Here is a 13,180-nt window from a genome sequence, read left to right as displayed (position 1 = left end):
CTCACATGAGGTTCTATCTTTCCAAGCACCGTGGACACGTCAATCGATATCCTCACTGTCATTGCTGCAGAAAGCAACAAATAAACACGTTGGTGTAAGGCTCGTTGGTCTAGGGGTATGATTCTCGCTTAGTGTGTGAGAGGTCCCGGGTTCAAATCCCGGATGAGACCTATTGCAGATCCTTTAACAATCTCAGACAGGCAGATCTCGGGCCATTGGTCAGCGCGCCAACTGCCACCTCTTTGGCGGTGGACGAGGTGGCTGAATGATTTAGGCGATGGACTGCAAATCTATTGTGATATGCACTAGATGGTTCAATGTCGCACAACATTTATTCATTTAGAAAACCTGCAGAATGTTGGCGCAAATCTGACTTCCACCAACAAGGATATTGATTCAACTGTCATACACTTGAAATGACATCCAGCCCCTAAACTAAATGAATTCCACATGCTCTGCATTGGCCGGGAATCCAACCCGGGTCAACTGCTTGGAAGGCAGCTATGCTCACCACTATACCACCAATGCTATGTGCAGCTCATTAGAAACATGGAGACATCGATTCATATCTTGACCTTAATTTTGCTGGAAAGTGAAAATTCTTTGACCAATCGGATCATTGGTATAGGTGTATGATTATGGCTTAGGTTGCGAGAGGTCCCTGGTTAAAAAATATATCATTTTAATCGGTACCGGTTACCTCCAGATTAGTCCCGTGACACTTGTGGGGAACGTAGGGCAAAGCAGAGAACATTGTGACAAGTGGGATCACATTAGTTTGTAGCCCAAAGGTTTTGGATTCTACAAACAGAAGTTGGCACATAGACGGTTCCGACTTCAGACGAGTCCCCTGACACTTGTGGGGGACGTAGAGGAAAAGTGAGAATACCACTGTGTTTGTGGGGGTCTCCCCTTTCCAGAGAGTGGTCATACGAATTTGTAGGTCAAACGGTTTGGAAGCTACAGCTGTTTTTGTGAGAAGACCGATTATAGGTATGTCTCATGGTTTGACAAACACCGCTCTAGGTCCACCATCTTTCACTGCAGATGCGAAGGTGTAACATAAGCAGTTATGGAGAATTTAGACAGATACGATGCGTCTCAACGTTTCTAGTTGAAAACGAATCGATTTTAATGGGTATTTTTTACATTCATTTACGTTGATTCACGCTCACAAGTATAGCACAAACACTCACATGAGGTTCTATCTTTCCAAGCACCGTGGACACGTCAATCGATATCCTCACTGTCATTGCTGCAGAAAGCAACAAATAAACACGTTGGTGTAAGGCTCGTTGGTCTAGGGGTATGATTCTCTCTTAGGGTGTGAGAGGTCCCGGGTTCAAATCCCGGATGAGCCCTATTGCAGATCCTTTAACAATCTCAGACAGGCAGATCTCGGGCCATTGGTCAGTGCGCCAACTGCCACCTCTTTGGCGGTGGACGAGGTGGCTGAATGGTTTAGGCGATGGACTGCAAATCTATTGTGATATGCACTAGATGGTTCAATGTCGCACAACATTTATTCATTTAGAAAACCTGCAGAATGTTGGCGCAAATCTGACTTCCACCAACAAGGATATTGATTCAACTGTCATAAACTTGAAATGACATCCAGCCCCTAAACTAAATGAATTCCACATGCTCTGCATTGGCCGGGAATCGAACCCGGGTCAACTGCTTGGAAGGTAGCTATGCTCACCACTATACCACCAATGCTATGTGCAGCTCATTGGAAACATGGAGACATCGATTCATATCTTGACCTTAATTTTGCTGGAAAGTGAAAATTCTTTGACCAATCGGATCATTGGTATAGGTGTATGATTATGGCTTAGGTTGCGAGAGGTCCCTGGTTAAAAAATATATCATTTTAATCGGTACCGGTTACCTCCAGATTAGTCCCGTGACACTTGTGGGGAACGTAGGGCAAAGCGGAGAACATTGTGACAAGTGGGATCACATTAGTTTGTAGCCCAAAGGTTTTGGATTCTACAAACAGAAGTTGGCACATAGACGGTTCTGACTTCAAACGAGTCCCCTGACACTTATGGGGGACGTAGAGGAAAAGGGAGAATGCCACTGTGTTCGTGGGGGTCTCCCCTTTCCAGAGAGTGGTCATACGAATTTGTAGGTCAAACGGTTCGGAAGCTACAGCTGTTTTTGTGAGAAGACCGATTATAGGTATGTCTCATGGTTTGACAAACACCGCTCTAGGTCCACCATCTTTCACTGCAGATGCGAAGGTGTAACATAAGCAGTTATGGAGAATTTAGACGGATACGATGCGTCTCAACGTTTCTAGTTGAAAACGAATCGATTTTAATGGGTATTTTTTACATTCATTTACGTTGATTCACGCTCACAAGTATAGCACAAACACTCACATGAGGTTCTATCTTTCCAAGCACCGTGGACACGTCAATCGATATCCTCACTGTCATTGCTGCAGAAAGCAACAAAAAAAACACGTTGGTGTAAGGCTCGTTGGTCTAGGGGTATGATTCTCGCTTAGGTTGTGAGAGGTCCCGGGTTCAAATCCCGGATGAGCCCTATTGCAGATCCTTTAACAATCTCAGACAGGCAGATCTCGGGCCATTGGTCAGCGCGCCAACTGCCACCTCTTTGGCGGTGGACGAGGTGGCTGAATGGTTTAGGCGATGGACTGCAAATCTATTGTGATATGCACTAGATGGTTCAATGTCGCACAACATTTATTCATTTAGAAAACCTGCAGAATGTTGGCGCAAATCTGACTTCCACCAACAAGGATATTGATTCAACTGTCATAAACTTGAAATGACATCCAGCCCCTAAACTAAATGAATTCCACATGCTCTGCATTGGCCGGGAATCGTACCCGGGTCAACTGCTTGGAAGGCAGCTATGCTCACCACTATACCACCAATGCTATGTGCAGCTCATTAGAAACATGGAGACATCGATTCATATCTTGACCTTAATTTTGCTGGAAAGTGAAAATTCTTTGACCAATCGGATCGTTGGTATAGGTGTATGATTATGGCTTAGGTTGCGAGAGGTCCCTGGTTAAAAAATCTATCATTTTAATCGGTACCGGTTACCTCCAGATTAGTCCCGTGACACTTGTGGGGAACGTAGGGCAAAGCGGAGAACATTGTGACAAGTGGGATCACATTAGTTTGTAGCCCAAAGGTTTTGGATTCTACAAACAGAAGTTGGCACATAGACGGTTCCGACTTCAGACGAGTCCCCTGACACTTGTGGGGGACGTAGAGGAAAAGTGAGAATACCACTGTGTTTGTGGGGGTCTCCCCTTTCCAGAGAGTGGTCATACGAATTTGTAGGTCAAACGGTTCGGAAGCTACAGCTGTTTTTGTGAGAAGACCGATTATAGGTATGTCTCATGGTTTGACAAACACCGCTCTAGGTCCACCATCTTTCACTGCAGATGCGAAGGTGTAACATAAGCAGTTATGGAGAATTTAGACAGATACGATGCGTCTCAACGTTTCTAGTTGAAAACGAATCGATTTTAATGGGTATTTTTTACATTCATTTACGTTGATTCACGCTCACAAGTATAGCACAAACACTCACATGAGGTTCTATCTTTCCAAGCACCGTGGACACGTCAATCGATATCCTCACTGTCATTGCTGCAGAAAGCAACAAATAAACACGTTGGTGTAAGGCTCGTTGGTCTAGGGGTATGATTCTCGCTTAGTGTGTGAGAGGTCCCGGGTTCAAATCCCGGATGAGACCTATTGCAGATCCTTTAACAATCTCAGACAGGCAGATCTCGGGCCATTGGTCAGCGCGCCAACTGCCACCTCTTTGGCGGTGGACGAGGTGGCTGAATGATTTAGGCGATGGACTGCAAATCTATTGTGATATGCACTAGATGGTTCAATGTCGCACAACATTTATTCATTTAGAAAACCTGCAGAATGTTGGCGCAAATCTGACTTCCACCAACAAGGATATTGATTCAACTGTCATACACTTGAAATGACATCCAGCCCCTAAACTAAATGAATTCCACATGCTCTGCATTGGCCGGGAATCCAACCCGGGTCAACTGCTTGGAAGGCAGCTATGCTCACCACTATACCACCAATGCTATGTGCAGCTCATTAGAAACATGGAGACATCGATTCATATCTTGACCTTAATTTTGCTGGAAAGTGAAAATTCTTTGACCAATCGGATCATTGGTATAGGTGTATGATTATGGCTTAGGTTGCGAGAGGTCCCTGGTTAAAAAATATATCATTTTAATCGGTACCGGTTACCTCCAGATTAGTCCCGTGACACTTGTGGGGAACGTAGGGCAAAGCAGAGAACATTGTGACAAGTGGGATCACATTAGTTTGTAGCCCAAAGGTTTTGGATTCTACAAACAGAAGTTGGCACATAGACGGTTCCGACTTCAGACGAGTCCCCTGACACTTGTGGGGGACGTAGAGGAAAAGTGAGAATACCACTGTGTTTGTGGGGGTCTCCCCTTTCCAGAGAGTGGTCATACGAATTTGTAGGTCAAACGGTTTGGAAGCTACAGCTGTTTTTGTGAGAAGACCGATTATAGGTATGTCTCATGGTTTGACAAACACCGCTCTAGGTCCACCATCTTTCACTGCAGATGCGAAGGTGTAACATAAGCAGTTATGGAGAATTTAGACAGATACGATGCGTCTCAACGTTTCTAGTTGAAAACGAATCGATTTTAATGGGTATTTTTTACATTCATTTACGTTGATTCACGCTCACAAGTATAGCACAAACACTCACATGAGGTTCTATCTTTCCAAGCACCGTGGACACGTCAATCGATATCCTCACTGTCATTGCTGCAGAAAGCAACAAATAAACACGTTGGTGTAAGGCTCGTTGGTCTAGGGGTATGATTCTCGCTTAGTGTGTGAGAGGTCCCGGGTTCAAATCCCGGATGAGCCCTATTGCAGATCCTTTAACAATCTCAGACAGGCAGATCTCGGGCCATTGGTCAGTGCGCCAACTGCCACCTCTTTGGCGGTGGACGAGGTGGCTGAATGGTTTAGGCAATGGACTGCAGATCTATTGTGATATGCACTAGATGGTTCAATGTCGCACAACATTTATTCATTTAGAAAACCTGCAGAATGTTGGCGCAAATCTGACTTCCACCAACAAGGATATTGATTCAACTGTCATACACTTGAAATGACATCCAGCCCCTAAACTAAATGAATTCCACATGCTCTGCATTGGCCGGGAATCCAACCCGGGTCAACTGCTTGGAAGGCAGCTATGCTCACCACTATACCATCAATGCTATGTGCAGCTCATTAGAAACATGGAGACATCGATTCATATCTTGACCTTAATTTTGCTGGAAAGTGAAAATTCTTTGACCAATCGGATCGTTGGTATAGGTGTATGATTATGGCTTAGGTTGCGAGAGGTCCCTGGTTAAAAAATCTATCATTTTAATCGGTACCGGTTACCTCCAGATTAGTCCCGTGACACTTGTGGGGAACGTAGGGCAAAGCGGAGAACATTGTGACAAGTGGGATCACATTAGTTTGTAGCCCAAAGGTTTTGGATTCTACAAACAGAAGTTGGCACATAGACGGTTCCGACTTCAGACGAGTCCCCTGACACTTGTGGGGGACGTAGAGGAAAAGTGAGAATACCACTGTGTTTGTGGGGGTCTCCCCTTTCCAGAGAGTGGTCATACGAATTTGTAGGTCAAACGGTTCGGAAGCTACAGCTGTTTTTGTGAGAAAACCGATTATAGGTATGTCTCATGGTTTGACAAACACCGCTCTAGGTCCACCATCTTTCACTGCAGATGCGAAGGTGTAACATAAGCAGTTATGGAGAATTTAGACGGATACGATGCGTCTCAACGTTTCTAGTTGAAAACGAATCGATTTTAATGGGTATTTTTTACATTCATTTACGTTGATTCACGCTCACAAGTATAGCACAAACACTCACATGAGGTTCTATCTTTCCAAGCACCGTGGACACGTCAATCGATATCCTCACTGTCATTGCTGCAGAAAGCAACAAAAAAAACACGTTGGTGTCAAGCTCGTTGGTCTAGGGGTATGATTCTCGCTTAGGTTGTGAGAGGTCCCGGGTTCAAATCCCGGATGAGCCCTATTGCAGATCCTTTAACAATCTCAAACAGGCAGATCTCGGGCCATTGGTCAGTGCGCCAACTGCCACCTCTTTGGCGGTGGACGAGGTGGCTGAATGGTTTAGGCGATGGACTGCAAATCTATTGTGATATGCACTAGATGGTTCAATGTCGCACAACATTTATTCATTTAGAAAACCTGCAGAATGTTGGCGCAAATCTGACTTCCACCAACAAGGATATTGATTCAACTGTCATACACTTGAAATGACATCCAGCCCCTAAACTAAATGAATTCCACATGCTCTGCATTGGCCGGGAATCCAACCCGGGTCAACTGCTTGGAAGGCAGCTATGCTCACCACTATACCATCAATGCTATGTGCAGCTCATTAGAAACATGGAGACATCGATTCATATCTTGACCTTAATTTTGCTGGAAAGTGAAAATTCTTTGACCAATCGGATCGTTGGTATAGGTGTATGATTATGGCTTAGGTTGCGAGAGGTCCCTGGTTAAAAAATCTATCATTTTAATCGGGACCGGTTACCTCCAGATTAGTCCCGTGACACTTGTGGGGAACGTAGGGCAAAGCGGAGAACATTGTGACAAGTGGGATCACATTAGTTTGTAGCCCAAAGGTTTTGGATTCTACAAACAGAAGTTGGCACATAGACGGTTCCGACTTCAGACGAGTCCCCTGACACTTGTGGGGGACGTAGAGGAAAAGTGAGAATACCACTGTGTTTGTGGGGGTCTCCCCTTTCCAGAGAGTGGTCATACGAATTTGTAGGTCAAACGGTTCGGAAGCTACAGCTGTTTTTGTGAGAAAACCGATTATAGGTATGTCTCATGGTTTGACAAACACCGCTCTAGGTCCACCATCTTTCACTGCAGATGCGAAGGTGTAACATAAGCAGTTATGGAGAATTTAGACGGATACGATGCGTCTCAACGTTTCTAGTTGAAAACGAATCGATTTTAATGGGTATTTTTTACATTCATTTACGTTGATTCACGCTCACAAGTATAGCACAAACACTCACATGAGGTTCTATCTTTCCAAGCACCGTGGACACGTCAATCGATATCCTCACTGTCATTGCTGCAGAAAGCAACAAATAAACACGTTGGTGTAAGGCTCGTTGGTCTAGGGGTATGATTCTCGCTTAGTGTGTGAGAGGTCCCGGGTTCAAATCCCGGATGAGACCTATTGCAGATCCTTTAACAATCTCAGACAGGCAGATCTCGGGCCATTGGTCAGCGCGCCAACTGCCACCTCTTTGGCGGTGGACGAGGTGGCTGAATGATTTAGGCGATGGACTGCAAATCTATTGTGATATGCACTAGATGGTTCAATGTCGCACAACATTTATTCATTTAGAAAACCTGCAGAATGTTGGCGCAAATCTGACTTCCACCAACAAGGATATTGATTCAACTGTCATACACTTGAAATGACATCCAGCCCCTAAACTAAATGATTTCCACATGCTCTGCATTGGCCGGGAATCCAACCCGGGTCAACTGCTTGGAAGGCAGCTATGCTCACCACTATACCACCAATGCTATGTGCAGCTCATTAGAAACATGGAGACATCGATTCATATCTTGACCTTAATTTTGCTGGAAAGTGAAAATTCTTTGACCAATCGGATCATTGGTATAGGTGTATGATTATGGCTTAGGTTGCGAGAGGTCCCTGGTTAAAAAATATATCATTTTAATCGGTACCGGTTACCTCCAGATTAGTCCCGTGACACTTGTGGGGAACGTAGGGCAAAGCAGAGAACATTGTGACAAGTGGGATCACATTAGTTTGTAGCCCAAAGGTTTTGGATTCTACAAACAGAAGTTGGCACATAGACGGTTCCGACTTCAGACGAGTCCCCTGACACTTGTGGGGGACGTAGAGGAAAAGTGAGAATACCACTGTGTTTGTGGGGGTCTCCCCTTTCCAGAGAGTGGTCATACGAATTTGTAGGTCAAACGGTTTGGAAGCTACAGCTGTTTTTGTGAGAAGACCGATTATAGGTATGTCTCATGGTTTGACAAACACCGCTCTAGGTCCACCATCTTTCACTGCAGATGCGAAGGTGTAACATAAGCAGTTATGGAGAATTTAGACAGATACGATGCGTCTCAACGTTTCTAGTTGAAAACGAATCGATTTTAATGGGTATTTTTTACATTCATTTACGTTGATTCACGCTCACAAGTATAGCACAAACACTCACATGAGGTTCTATCTTTCCAAGCACCGTGGACACGTCAATCGATATCCTCACTGTCATTGCTGCAGAAAGCAACAAATAAACACGTTGGTGTAAGGCTCGTTGGTCTAGGGGTATGATTCTCGCTTAGTGTGTGAGAGGTCCCGGGTTCAAATCCCGGATGAGCCCTATTGCAGATCCTTTAACAATCTCAGACAGGCAGATCTCGGGCCATTGGTCAGTGCGCCAACTGCCACCTCTTTGGCGGTGGACGAGGTGGCTGAATGGTTTAGGCAATGGACTGCAAATCTATTGTGATATGCACTAGATGGTTCAATGTCGCACAACATTTATTCATTTAGAAAACCTGCAGAATGTTGGCGCAAATCTGACTTCCACCAACAAGGATATTGATTCAACTGTCATACACTTGAAATGACATCCAGCCCCTAAACTAAATGAATTCCACATGCTCTGCATTGGCCGGGAATCCAACCCGGGTCAACTGCTTGGAAGGCAGCTATGCTCACCACTATACCATCAATGCTATGTGCAGCTCATTAGAAACATGGAGACATCGATTCATATCTTGACCTTAATTTTGCTGGAAAGTGAAAATTCTTTGACCAATCGGATCGTTGGTATAGGTGTATGATTATGGCTTAGGTTGCGAGAGGTCCCTGGTTAAAAAATCTATCATTTTAATCGGTACCGGTTACCTCCAGATTAGTCCCGTGACACTTGTGGGGAACGTAGGGCAAAGCGGAGAACATTGTGACAAGTGGGATCACATTAGTTTGTAGCCCAAAGGTTTTGGATTCTACAAACAGAAGTTGGCACATAGACGGTTCCGACTTCAGACGAGTCCCCTGACACTTGTGGGGGACGTAGAGGAAAAGTGAGAATACCACTGTGTTTGTGGGGGTCTCCCCTTTCCAGAGAGTGGTCATACGAATTTGTAGGTCAAACGGTTCGGAAGCTACAGCTGTTTTTGTGAGAAAACCGATTATAGGTATGTCTCATGGTTTGACAAACACCGCTCTAGGTCCACCATCTTTCACTGCAGATGCGAAGGTGTAACATAAGCAGTTATGGAGAATTTAGACGGATACGATGCGTCTCAACGTTTCTAGTTGAAAACGAATCGATTTTAATGGGTATTTTTTACATTCATTTACGTTGATTCACGCTCACAAATATAGCACAAACACTCACATGAGGTTCTATCTTTCCAAGCACCGTGGACACGTCAATCGATATCCTCACTGTCATTGCTGCAGAAAGCAACAAAAAAAACACGTTGGTGTCAAGCTCGTTGGTCTAGGGGTATGATTCTCGCTTAGGTTGTGAGAGGTCCCGGGTTCAAATCCCGGATGAGCCCTATTGCAGATCCTTTAACAATCTCAAACAGGCAGATCTCGGGCCATTGGTCAGTGCGCCAACTGCCACCTCTTTGGCGGTGGACGAGGTGGCTGAATGGTTTAGGCGATGGACTGCAAATCTATTGTGATATGCACTAGATGGTTCAATGTCGCACAACATTTATTCATTTAGAAAACCTGCAGAATGTTGGCGCAAATCTGACTTCCACCAACAAGGATATTGATTCAACTGTCATACACTTGAAATGACATCCAGCCCCTAAACTAAATGAATTCCACATGCTCTGCATTGGCCGGGAATCCAACCCGGGTCAACTGCTTGGAAGGCAGCTATGCTCACCACTATACCATCAATGCTATGTGCAGCTCATTAGAAACATGGAGACATCGATTCATATCTTGACCTTAATTTTGCTGGAAAGTGAAAATTCTTTGACCAATCGGATCGTTGGTATAGGTGTATGATTATGGCTTAGGTTGCGAGAGGTCCCTGGTTAAAAAATCTATCATTTTAATCGGTACCGGTTACCTCCAGATTAGTCCCGTGACACTTGTGGGGAACGTAGGGCAAAGCGGAGAACATTGTGACAAGTGGGATCACATTAGTTTGTAGCCCAAAGGTTTTGGATTCTACAAACAGAAGTTGGCACATAGACGGTTCCGACTTCAGACGAGTCCCCTGACACTTGTGGGGGACGTAGAGGAAAAGTGAGAATACCACTGTGTTTGTGGGGGTCTCCCCTTTCCAGAGAGTGGTCATACGAATTTGTAGGTCAAACGGTTCGGAAGCTACAGCTGTTTTTGTGAGAAAACCGATTATAGGTATGTCTCATGGTTTGACAAACACCGCTCTAGGTCCACCATCTTTCACTGCAGATGCGAAGGTGTAACATAAGCAGTTATGGAGAATTTAGACGGATACGATGCGTCTCAACGTTTCTAGTTGAAAACGAATCGATTTTAATGGGTATTTTTTACATTCATTTACGTTGATTCACGCTCACAAGTATAGCACAAACACTCACATGAGGTTCTATCTTTCCAAGCACCGTGGACACGTCAATCGATATCCTCACTGTCATTGCTGCAGAAAGCAACAAAAAAAACACGTTGGTGTCAAGCTCGTTGGTCTAGGGGTATGATTCTCGCTTAGGTTGTGAGAGGTCCCGGGTTCAAATCCCGGATGAGCCCTATTGCAGATCCTTTAACAATCTCAAACAGGCAGATCTCGGGCCATTGGTCAGTGCGCCAACTGCCACCTCTTTGGCGGTGGACGAGGTGGCTGAATGGTTTAGGCGATGGACTGCAAATCTATTGTGATATGCACTAGATGGTTCAATGTCGCACAACATTTATTCATTTAGAAAACCTGCAGAATGTTGGCGCAAATCTGACTTCCACCAACAAGGATATTGATTCAACTGTCATACACTTGAAATGACATCCAGCCCCTAAACTAAATGAATTCCACATGCTCTGCATTGGCCGGGAATCCAACCCGGGTCAACTGCTTGGAAGGCAGCTATGCTCACCACTATACCATCAATGCTATGTGCAGCTCATTAGAAACATGGAGACATCGATTCATATCTTGACCTTAATTTTGCTGGAAAGTGAAAATTCTTTGACCAATCGGATCGTTGGTATAGGTGTATGATTATGGCTTAGGTTGCGAGAGGTCCCTGGTTAAAAAATCTATCATTTTAATCGGGACCGGTTACCTCCAGATTAGTCCCGTGACACTTGTGGGGAACGTAGGGCAAAGCGGAGAACATTGTGACAAGTGGGATCACATTAGTTTGTAGCCCAAAGGTTTTGGATTCTACAAACAGAAGTTGGCACATAGACGGTTCCGACTTCAGACGAGTCCCCTGACACTTGTGGGGGACGTAGAGGAAAAGTGAGAATACCACTGTGTTTGTGGGGGTCTCCCCTTTCCAGAGAGTGGTCATACGAATTTGTAGGTCAAACGGTTCGGAAGCTACAGCTGTTTTTGTGAGAAAACCGATTATAGGTATGTCTCATGGTTTGACAAACACCGCTCTAGGTCCACCATCTTTCACTGCAGATGCGAAGGTGTAACATAAGCAGTTATGGAGAATTTAGACGGATACGATGCGTCTCAACGTTTCTAGTTGAAAACGAATCGATTTTAATGGGTATTTTTTACATTCATTTACGTTGATTCACGCTCACAAGTATAGCACAAACACTCACATGAGGTTCTATCTTTCCAAGCACCGTGGACACGTCAATCGATATCCTCACTGTCATTGCTGCAGAAAGCAACAAAAAAAACACGTTGGTGTCAAGCTCGTTGGTCTAGGGGTATGATTCTCGCTTAGGTTGTGAGAGGTCCCGGGTTCAAATCCCGGATGAGCCCTATTGCAGATCCTTTAACAATCTCAAACAGGCAGATCTCGGGCCATTGGTCAGTGCGCCAACTGCCACCTCTTTGGCGGTGGACGAGGTGGCTGAATGGTTTAGGCGATGGACTGCAAATCTATTGTGATATGCACTAGATGGTTCAATGTCGCACAACATTTATTCATTTAGAAAACCTGCAGAATGTTGGCGCAAATCTGACTTCCACCAACAAGGATATTGATTCAACTGTCATACACTTGAAATGACATCCAGCCCCTAAACTAAATGAATTCCACATGCTCTGCATTGGCCGGGAATCCAACCCGGGTCAACTGCTTGGAAGGCAGCTATGCTCACCACTATACCATCAATGCTATGTGCAGCTCATTAGAAACATGGAGACATCGATTCATATCTTGACCTTAATTTTGCTGGAAAGTGAAAATTCTTTGACCAATCGGATCGTTGGTATAGGTGTATGATTATGGCTTAGGTTGCGAGAGGTCCCTGGTTAAAAAATCTATCATTTTAATCGGGACCGGTTACCTCCAGATTAGTCCCGTGACACTTGTGGGGAACGTAGGGCAAAGCGGAGAACATTGTGACAAGTGGGATCACATTAGTTTGTAGCCCAAAGGTTTTGGATTCTACAAACAGAAGTTGGCACATAGACGGTTCCGACTTCAGACGAGTCCCCTGACACTTGTGGGGGACGTAGAGGAAAAGTGAGAATACCACTGTGTTTGTGGGGGTCTCCCCTTTCCAGAGAGTGGTCATACGAATTTGTAGGTCAAACGGTTCGGAAGCTACAGCTGTTTTTGTGAGAAAACCGATTATAGGTATGTCTCATGGTTTGACAAACACCGCTCTAGGTCCACCATCTTTCACTGCAGATGCGAAGGTGTAACATAAGCAGTTATGGAGAATTTAGACGGATACGATGCGTCTCAACGTTTCTAGTTGAAAACGAATCGATTTTAATGGGTATTTTTTACATTCATTTACGTTGATTCACGCTCACAAGTATAGCACAAACACTCACATGAGGTTCTATCTTTCCAAGCACCGTGGACACGTCAATCGATATCCTCACTGTCATTGCTGCAGAAAG

At 44.7% G+C, this 13,180-nt stretch overlaps 18 non-coding genes across 18 annotated transcripts; 7 read left to right on the top strand and 11 right to left on the bottom strand.

The window, feature by feature from the left end:
- Positions 1-98: 98 nt before the first annotated feature.
- trnat-agu (transfer RNA threonine (anticodon AGU)) lies at positions 99-171 on the top strand. The gene has a single exon. It is a non-coding gene; the product is annotated as a tRNA-Thr (tRNA).
- Positions 172-456: 285 nt separating this feature from the next.
- On the bottom strand, positions 457-528 carry trnag-ucc (transfer RNA glycine (anticodon UCC)). The gene has a single exon. It is a non-coding gene; the product is annotated as a tRNA-Gly (tRNA).
- Positions 529-1,289: 761 nt separating this feature from the next.
- trnap-agg (transfer RNA proline (anticodon AGG)) lies at positions 1,290-1,361 on the top strand. The gene has a single exon. It is a non-coding gene; the product is annotated as a tRNA-Pro (tRNA).
- A 286-nt stretch (positions 1,362-1,647) lies between these two features.
- Positions 1,648-1,719, bottom strand: trnag-ucc (transfer RNA glycine (anticodon UCC)). Its single transcript has one exon. It is a non-coding gene; the product is annotated as a tRNA-Gly (tRNA).
- A 762-nt stretch (positions 1,720-2,481) lies between these two features.
- Positions 2,482-2,553, top strand: trnap-agg (transfer RNA proline (anticodon AGG)). Its single transcript has one exon. It is a non-coding gene; the product is annotated as a tRNA-Pro (tRNA).
- Positions 2,554-2,839: 286 nt separating this feature from the next.
- trnag-ucc (transfer RNA glycine (anticodon UCC)) lies at positions 2,840-2,911 on the bottom strand. The gene has a single exon. It is a non-coding gene; the product is annotated as a tRNA-Gly (tRNA).
- A 761-nt stretch (positions 2,912-3,672) lies between these two features.
- Positions 3,673-3,745, top strand: trnat-agu (transfer RNA threonine (anticodon AGU)). Its single transcript has one exon. It is a non-coding gene; the product is annotated as a tRNA-Thr (tRNA).
- A 285-nt stretch (positions 3,746-4,030) lies between these two features.
- Positions 4,031-4,102, bottom strand: trnag-ucc (transfer RNA glycine (anticodon UCC)). Its single transcript has one exon. It is a non-coding gene; the product is annotated as a tRNA-Gly (tRNA).
- Positions 4,103-4,863: 761 nt separating this feature from the next.
- Positions 4,864-4,935, top strand: trnat-agu (transfer RNA threonine (anticodon AGU)). The gene has a single exon. It is a non-coding gene; the product is annotated as a tRNA-Thr (tRNA).
- Positions 4,936-5,221: 286 nt separating this feature from the next.
- Positions 5,222-5,293, bottom strand: trnag-ucc (transfer RNA glycine (anticodon UCC)). Its single transcript has one exon. It is a non-coding gene; the product is annotated as a tRNA-Gly (tRNA).
- Positions 5,294-6,413: 1,120 nt separating this feature from the next.
- trnag-ucc (transfer RNA glycine (anticodon UCC)) lies at positions 6,414-6,485 on the bottom strand. Its single transcript has one exon. It is a non-coding gene; the product is annotated as a tRNA-Gly (tRNA).
- A 761-nt stretch (positions 6,486-7,246) lies between these two features.
- On the top strand, positions 7,247-7,319 carry trnat-agu (transfer RNA threonine (anticodon AGU)). Its single transcript has one exon. It is a non-coding gene; the product is annotated as a tRNA-Thr (tRNA).
- A 285-nt stretch (positions 7,320-7,604) lies between these two features.
- On the bottom strand, positions 7,605-7,676 carry trnag-ucc (transfer RNA glycine (anticodon UCC)). The gene has a single exon. It is a non-coding gene; the product is annotated as a tRNA-Gly (tRNA).
- A 761-nt stretch (positions 7,677-8,437) lies between these two features.
- Positions 8,438-8,509, top strand: trnat-agu (transfer RNA threonine (anticodon AGU)). Its single transcript has one exon. It is a non-coding gene; the product is annotated as a tRNA-Thr (tRNA).
- A 286-nt stretch (positions 8,510-8,795) lies between these two features.
- Positions 8,796-8,867, bottom strand: trnag-ucc (transfer RNA glycine (anticodon UCC)). Its single transcript has one exon. It is a non-coding gene; the product is annotated as a tRNA-Gly (tRNA).
- A 1,120-nt stretch (positions 8,868-9,987) lies between these two features.
- Positions 9,988-10,059, bottom strand: trnag-ucc (transfer RNA glycine (anticodon UCC)). The gene has a single exon. It is a non-coding gene; the product is annotated as a tRNA-Gly (tRNA).
- Positions 10,060-11,179: 1,120 nt separating this feature from the next.
- trnag-ucc (transfer RNA glycine (anticodon UCC)) lies at positions 11,180-11,251 on the bottom strand. The gene has a single exon. It is a non-coding gene; the product is annotated as a tRNA-Gly (tRNA).
- A 1,120-nt stretch (positions 11,252-12,371) lies between these two features.
- On the bottom strand, positions 12,372-12,443 carry trnag-ucc (transfer RNA glycine (anticodon UCC)). Its single transcript has one exon. It is a non-coding gene; the product is annotated as a tRNA-Gly (tRNA).
- Positions 12,444-13,180: the final 737 nt, after the last annotated feature.

Source organism: Salvelinus alpinus, chromosome 28 (genome assembly GCF_045679555.1).
Source record: "Salvelinus alpinus chromosome 28, SLU_Salpinus.1, whole genome shotgun sequence".
Lineage (NCBI taxonomy): Eukaryota > Metazoa > Chordata > Actinopteri > Salmoniformes > Salmonidae > Salvelinus > Salvelinus alpinus.
The sequence above is the reverse complement of the archived record's forward strand: the minus strand, read 5'-3'. Positions and strand labels throughout refer to the sequence as shown.